A 7,929-nucleotide genomic window follows, 5' to 3' on the forward strand; every position below is an offset into this window, starting at 1 on the left:
GCAACTCTCCAATTGGATACTTCACATCGCTCAGATCCTAGACTTTCAATACATTCGTCTGAGGAACAGGTAGAGCGGGAAATCGGACCTTATTGATTAGAGCAAACTGATCAATGCAGCAATGAGAAGCTCCTTAACCTCCAGCGGTTTGGACAAGGATGTCACTCAGATACAGGACTCAGGCTGGGGTTCAAAAGTAGGAAAAGCATATCTTGTTTGAAATGAAATGACGATGAAGATTGAATTTAAGTCGATTTGTGCACGGATCTTAGTTTCGGCGTCAACGCATCAGAATGGCCGAGCGGTCTAAGGCGCTGCGTTCAGGTCGCAGTCTCTTCTGGAGGCGTGGGTTCGAATCCCACTCCTGATATTGCCTTTTGCTCCACGAGGTTAAATTTCTCCAGCAAGATTTTCAAACTCAGGAAGATCCAATACCTCCCTTTCAATGGAAAAGCTTTGGTCTCAGGACATGAGATTCCCGCTTAAATACGCACAGCAAGACACCACCGGCAAAAGCCCAGTAAATAGTCTGGCAGGTTGGATTGTTCACATCCGTCCAAGAGGGGAAGTTGGGAACTCGGTTTCTATTGTGATTCATTGCTCGATAAAGCTTTATTTCCTTATTGGCCCCCTGTGAGTTATTACTGGATATCGTTATATATCTATATTGCCCCTCTGTGGGGTACTGCTGGATAACGTTTCCCGAGCAGCTTTGACTAAGGGTCACCTGGACACGAAACGTCAGCTCATTTCTCTCCCTCCAGATGCTGTCAGATCTGCTGAGACTTTAAAGCATTTTCTCTGTGGTTCCCTATGTGTGAGCTTTACAATGTTGTAATGTGTCATGCTGTCTCCTTCATTCTTGGGACTAATGTCGGGATGAGACTGCAAGAAAGTTTCTGATAGGTATTTGCTGCAAAGCAAACAGGAACGTGTGTTATGTTTACTTTTGGTGTGAGGGAGAATGTAAATAGCAGAGAATAGCCTCGATTCCTCGACCTCTGGCTAATAGCCCAGCACGCTTCCGCTGCGGCACTCTGCTCCTTTAACCAGGAGCTACAACATTACTGCCCTGCGGTAACCACCCAACTATTCACTGCCTCATTTTTTTCTTTCAAAAAGAACACACGTTTGAGCTCACTGATTCTGGTCAGCACAGTTCAGATAATTCAGTTTCGTGCGGAATGGTTGTTCTGTGAAGGTGATGTGATTTCTTCTGTGACGTTGTTCTGATGGGAAAGTGGGGAGTGACTGCAATCACCTTTATAAAATGAAGTTCGGGGCAGCAGTTTCATCTATCTGGGAACATTGATCACGCTGTTACAGACTTCCTCAAACTTTGCCTCAAGTCCGACCACAAAAAAAAAAGAGCACCGAGCAGAGTGGCGCAGCGGAAGCGTGCTGGGCCCATAACCCAGAGGTCGATGGATCGAAACCATCCTCTGCTATTCATATTCTCAATCACACCAAACGGAAACAAGTTGCTATTTGTCAGCAGCACATCTGCCTTTTTCTTTATTAGTATCAAAGTTTTGCTTTGAGTCTGATCCACTCTTTCACACCTGTTCTTCAGCTAACCACAGTACAGTCGCGGTGACTAAGTTGACTTCTCCCAGAACACTCTTCTGCCGCCTCTACTGGATTAACGTTCACCTGATTGGACACTGGAGGGGTTCTTCGGCTGCCTGTCTGTGAGAGCAGCACCGGAAGCAGCTGTGGAGAGTTATTGCAGTCGCCAGAATGCAACTCTCCAATTAGATACTTCACGTCGCTCAGATCGTAGACTTTCAACACCTTCGTCTGAGGAACAGGTAGAGCGGGAATTCGGACCTTGTTGATTAGAGCAAACTGATGACTGCAGCAATGGGAAGCTCCTTAACCTCCAGCGGTTTGGACAAGGATGGCACTCAGCGACAGGAGTCTGGCTGGGGTTCAAAAGTAGGAAAAGCATATCTTGTTTGAAATGAAATAACGATGAAGATAGACTTTAAGTCGATTTGTGCACGGATCTTAGTGTCGGCGACAACGGATCAGGATGGCCGAGCGGTCTGAGGCGCTGCGTTCAGGTTGCAGTTTCTTCTGGAGGCGATGGTTCGAATCCGACTCTTGATATTGTCTTTTCCTCCACGAGGTTAAATTTCTCCAGCAAGATTTTCAACCTCAGGAAGATCCATTACCTCCCTTTCAATAGAAAAGCGTTGGTCTCAGGACATGAAATTCCAGCTTAAATACGCACAGCAAGACCCCACCGGCAAAAGCCCAGCTCATGACTCGATAATCTGCTTCGGTGAGTCTGGTTGAGGAATCCATGTTGATCCCAAGAGAAGGGTAAAATTCGTCTTCTCTTGTAAATAGTCTGGCAGGTTGGATTGTTCACATCCGTCCAAGAGGGGAAGTTGGGGACTCGGTTTCTATTGTGATTCATTGCTCGATAAAGCTTTATTTCCTTATTGGCCCCCTGTGAGTCGATTCCTCGACCTCGACCGCGAATAGCTCAACCACGTGCGGACTGGCGCAGCGGGAGCGTGGTGGGCCCATAGCCCAGCAGTCGATGGACCAAAACCATCGTCTGCTATTTGTATTCGCACTCACACCAAAAGCAAACAAGTCGCTATCACCCAGCAGCACATCTGCCTTTTTCTTTATTAGTATCAACATTTTCCTTTCAGTATGATCTGCTCCTTGACACCTGTTCTTCAGCTACCCACAGTATAGTCGAGGTGACTAAGTTGACTTCTCCCAGAACACTCTTCCGCCGCCTCTACTGGATGAAATTTCACCTGTTTGGACACTGGAGGGGTTCTTCGGCTGTGAAAGCAGCACCGGAAGCAGCTGTGGAGAGAGATTCCAGTCGCCATGATGCATCTCTCCAATTGGATACTTCACGTCGCTCAGATCTTCGTCTCTCAATACCTTCGTGTGAGGAACAGGATATAATGAAAAAATATATCATTTGAACCATGAATGTGAACCTGGAAAAGACTGAGATTTTAAATGAAAGGGAAAGGTCCCACAAAGGGTTAACAGCCGCAGGTTGTTTAAAATACAGATAGCTTCGCAGCCGTTAAAGAAAACAGATATGGACAACTCAACCTGGTTTTAAAGTTAAAAAGACATTCAATCAATTTAAAATCTTAAGTTATATAAACGGGAACAGTATTTCACACTTCCCGAGAAGTGCATTATTTTACTGAACAATTAAAAAAGGAACAACCAGGATCTTAGGTTTAAATTGGGGGAGAAGGTTAAGCGGGAAACCTTGCTGACGCCACTTAAATATGAGACAACTGCTTTCCAGCTAAGAAACACATGAGGTGGCACGTTTATCCCATAATTTACACATTTTTGACGTTAAAAATCTTTTAGCAAATAATCAGGTCATAGGGTACAGGTCCAAGCCAGATAAGGTTAGAAATATAGGGGCGACCTGCCGTTGACACCAGCTGACCAGTGGAAGTGCAGAGGCGAACTGCTTCGTTGGACACGAGTTCATATCCAGTATTTAGACTGAGAAAAAACATCACTAAAGACAGATATCAGGAAAGTTGCTGACGAAGCAACAAATAAATGTATTACCTGCCAAACAAAAGTATTACATGTCAAGCAGAATAAGCTAGTTCAACGACAGGGAGCTTGCATTAGCTACAGTCGGCAAGCAACAGTTACATTTCAATAAATGCCATGTAGAAACTAAGGCTGCGCAAAGGGCTATATAATACCTAATAATTCAGCAGCCAGCTCTCATAGCTGCCCTCGGTCATGGGAAGGACTGAACACGGAAGCCGAGCAGAACAGCGAATCCATCAGGAAAAAAACAAAAGTTACAGGAGATAATTGTCAAGGCAGACTTGAAGGTCTAACAACTGACCAGGAAGATGCAAAGAAAAGATCTTATTACTTTTCTGTAAAAACAGTGATTACATCTTTTAATTTGAAATTAAAACGAACTTAAATTGATAACCTGAAAGAGTGTTTATTAGAAAGTTTACTTTACTCTACTTAGAAAAGCCGGACCCGTGAGTGAAGCACCTGAGTGGAAAGTAAACAGAATCTTCTCTGAAGACATGGGTTATGCCGTGGGATAACATGAAACACTGGTTTGACCCGAATAGCGCCCACCTAAGTCTGCATAGGAGTCAGGGAGTGAGAATCCCTGTTCATCATTTAGAATATCTTGACCCTTTTCTGGTACAGGGGGAATTCTAAGAATAGTGGTGAGGTTTTAACTTCATGGCGCGCAACGTGGAGGGCTAGAATATTAGAAGTTTCTGGGTAAAGCGATGCTAGAATATTAGAAGTTTCTAGTTAAGCAGGTGGAGGTTTGAATATTAGAAATTTCTAACCTACACAGGGAATGGAATATTAGACGATTCTAGTTCCCAAATAATTGTTAGAATATTAGAAGTTTCTAACTGGCACAATCAACCGCGATAGAATGGCGGGGCAGACTCGATGGGTCTAATGGCTTAATTCTGCTCCTATATTTTATGAACTTATCTTTTGCGCGACTTCGTGAGTTGGAAACTGTTCCTTCTCCTCAGTTTGAAACTCACGAAGTCGCGCAAAAGATAAGTTCATAAAATATAGGAGCAGAATTAAGCCATTAGACCCATCGAGTCTGAGTTTCAAACTGAGGGGAAGGAACAGTTTCCAACTCAGAATTTATGCGCAATTAGGGCAGGGAGTGAAAAGTAACTTTCTCAGCTTTTTATTATTTGGTTTCACCATGGACAGCGTTCGTCTATTCACCGCCCGCCAAGCCCTTAATCAAAAGCTAAAAATCACAGCCTTTTTTCTGTATCCTCATGAAGTGGACGAAACAGAGACACAACAGACACGTTACAGACAAGAATGGGATTTGAATCAACGTGTGCAGAGTACAATGGATTATTGTGCATCACCTTAACCATGTGGAACAACCCCTTTACTTCATGGAATTTTAATATCTGATCTTGTCACAGACAAGTAGCCGAAGCACCCCACCAATGTACAATCAGGAGGACGTTCATCCACGAGAGGTGGCAGAAGGTAATAATGGGAGAAGTGAACCCGGTAACCTCGACTGCACAGTTGGTAGCCGAAGAAGAATTGTGGCAATGTGGAGTTAAGCCCCAAACACGTCTGCCGCCGTTCGTGCCTCCGTTCGTCCCTCCTCTAACCCAACTCGATGCAAGTGGCCTGACAACTTGGAATAGTTTGTCACATCAGTGATTGCAGATCCATCGTGTAAAAATGAATCCCACTTCCGAGAAACAATGGGCGAAAAATCGACGAGGATGGGATTCGAACCCACGTGCTCAATGGATTAGCAGTCCATCGCCTTAACCACTCGGCCACCTCGTCGCACAAATCCGTGCGTCAATACGTCTTAAGTCGTTTTGCATCCATGAACTGATGGCAATTAATTGCCTCTTTCTATTCAACCAGGTATGCCACGGGGGAGATGCAGTGGTGGTGGTATAGTGGTGAGCATCGCTGCTTTTGAAACCATTGACTCCGGTTCGATTCCCGGCCATCGCAGTAATAGTTGAATCGGGTGTTTTTGCGCGACATCCTGAGTTTCAAACTGAGGAAGACTGGTCAACTGTTTCTCATTCAGAATTTATGCGGATTATTTAAGTGAGGTGTTTAAGATGCGAAAAGGTGTAGATATTGTAGACGTGGAGTTGATGTTACCTGTTGTGGGGTAGTCTAAAACGAGAGGTCATCATCTTAGAATATGAGGCTGCAAATTTAAAAAAGAAAAACTACTTCTCCCAAAGGGTTGTAATTCTGTGGAATTCACTTCCTCAGAGTGTGGTGGATGCAGGACAGTGAGAAAGTTAAGGAGGACTTAGAGAGACTTTTATTGGTAATGAGTTGAAGGGTTCTGGAGAACGGGCAGGACGGTGGTGTTGAGGCCATTATGTTTGATCAGGCAAGATCACATGGAAGGTTTTACGCCCAAGAGGCTAAATTGCATATCCCAGCTCCAATGTTATGTGTTCTCGGGAGGAGGTGTTCTGGCTGATATCTCAATCGATCTCTTGTTCCGTAACATTTCAGGTAGCAGATGATGAACATTTCAGTCATGATCGAATGGCGGGCAGACTCGATGGGTCGAATGGCGTAATACTGCTCATCTATCTGATGAATCTATCGTTTGCGCGGCTTCATGGCTGTAAAACTGAGGGAAAGAAATAGTTTCCAACTCAGAATGTGTGCGCAATTATGGGGGGGGGGGGGGGGAGTGAATTAAGTAACTTTCTCGTCATTTTCTAAAGTAGTTTCAATATGGAAAGTGTTCGATTATTCACAACCCCAAGCCCCAAACACTAAAAATCACAGCATTTTTCCGTCACCCTCATGAAGTGGATCAAACAGAGACACAACAGATACGTTACAGACGAGGATTGGGTTCGAACTCAAGTGCGCAGAGCACAAACGTTTCTTAGGCATCCCCTTAACCACGTGGTACAACTCCTTTACTTCATGGAACTTTAATATCTGACCTTCTCACAGACAAGTGACCGAAGCAACCCTCCAGTACACAAACAGGAGGATGTTCATCCAGGAGAGGTGGCAGAAGGTAATTATGGGAGAAGTCAACCCGGTATCCTCGACTGTACTGTGGGTAGCCGAAGAAGAACTGGTGTCAAAGAGTGGTTAAGCCCCAAACCCGTCTGCCTCCGTTCCACCGTCCTCAAACCCAACTCGATGCAATCTGGCCTGATAACTTGGAATAGATTGTCACATCAGTGATTGCATATCCATCTTGGAAAAAGGAGGCCTACTTCCGAGAAAAGTGGATTTAAAATCAACGAGCATGGAACTCGAACACACGTGTGTAGAGCACAATGGATTGGTAGTCCATCGCCTTAACCACTCGGGCACCTCGTTCCACAAGTGCACATGTCAATATGCCATAATTCGTTTTGCATCCATGAACTGATTGAATGTATCTGCCTCCTTCTATTCCACCTGGTGTTCAAAATTGGAAATGCAGCGACGGTGGGAGAGTGGTGAGCAAAGTTTTCTTCCAAGCAGTTGTCCCTGTTCGATTCCCGGCCATTGAATCGGATGTTATCGTGCGACATCGTGAGTTTCAAACTGAGGAAGACTGGCCAACAGTTTCACACTCAGAATCTATGCGCAATTATCTAATTGAGGTGTATCAGGTGCCAAAAGGTATGGAAAAAGTTGACGTGGAGCTGTTGCTTTCTCTTGTGGGGCATTCTAAAAGGCGAGGTCATGATCTTAGAATAAGAGATTGCAATGTGAAAAAAGATTTGAGTAAAAACTACTTATTCCAAAGGGTTTATGATTCTGTAGAATTCGGTACCCCAGATTGCGTTGGATGCAGGGAGAGTGAGTAAATTTAAGGAGGTGGTAGAGAGAGTTTTATTGGGAAGGAGTTGAAGCGTTACGGAGAACGGGAAGACGGTGGAGTTGAGGCCAGGATGGGATCAGCCAAGATCCTATGGAAGGTGTTAGGCTCAGGAGGCTAAATTGCATCCTCCCGCTCCGAGATCATGCGTTCTAGGGAGAAGGTGTTCCTGCTGATATCGCAATCGACCTCTTCATCTGTAACATTGTAGGTCGCAGATGGGGAAGATATCAGCCATGATAGAATGGCTGGGCAGACTCGATGGGTCTAATGGCTGAAGTCTGCTTCTTTATTTCATGAACTTACCTTTTGCCCGACTTTGTGAGTTTCAAAATCAGAGGAAGAAACAGTTTCCAACTCAGAATTTATACGCAATTAGGTCAGGGAGTGAAATAAGTAACTTTCTCACCTTTTTATAATGTGGTTTCAACATAGACAGTGTTCGCCGAATTCACCACCCGCCAAGCCCGTGAACCAAAGCAAAAAATCACAGCATTTGTTCTTCATGCTCATGAAGTGGACCAAACAGAGACACAACAGACACATTACAGACGAGGATGGGA

General features: G+C 44.6%; 3 non-coding genes across 3 annotated transcripts; 2 read left to right on the top strand and 1 right to left on the bottom strand.

Moving 5' to 3' along the window:
* The first annotated feature begins 287 nt into the window (after window positions 1–287).
* On the top strand, window positions 288–370 carry trnal-cag (transfer RNA leucine (anticodon CAG)). Its single transcript has one exon. It is a non-coding gene; the product is annotated as a tRNA-Leu (tRNA).
* Window positions 371–1,376: 1,006 nt separating this feature from the next.
* On the top strand, window positions 1,377–1,448 carry trnam-cau (transfer RNA methionine (anticodon CAU)). The gene has a single exon. It is a non-coding gene; the product is annotated as a tRNA-Met (tRNA).
* Window positions 1,449–5,268: 3,820 nt separating this feature from the next.
* On the bottom strand, window positions 5,269–5,343 carry trnas-gcu (transfer RNA serine (anticodon GCU)). Its single transcript has one exon. It is a non-coding gene; the product is annotated as a tRNA-Ser (tRNA).
* Window positions 5,344–7,929: the final 2,586 nt, after the last annotated feature.

The sequence above is a fragment of the Scyliorhinus torazame genome, chromosome 24 (genome assembly GCF_047496885.1).
Source record: "Scyliorhinus torazame isolate Kashiwa2021f chromosome 24, sScyTor2.1, whole genome shotgun sequence".
NCBI lineage: Eukaryota > Metazoa > Chordata > Chondrichthyes > Carcharhiniformes > Scyliorhinidae > Scyliorhinus > Scyliorhinus torazame.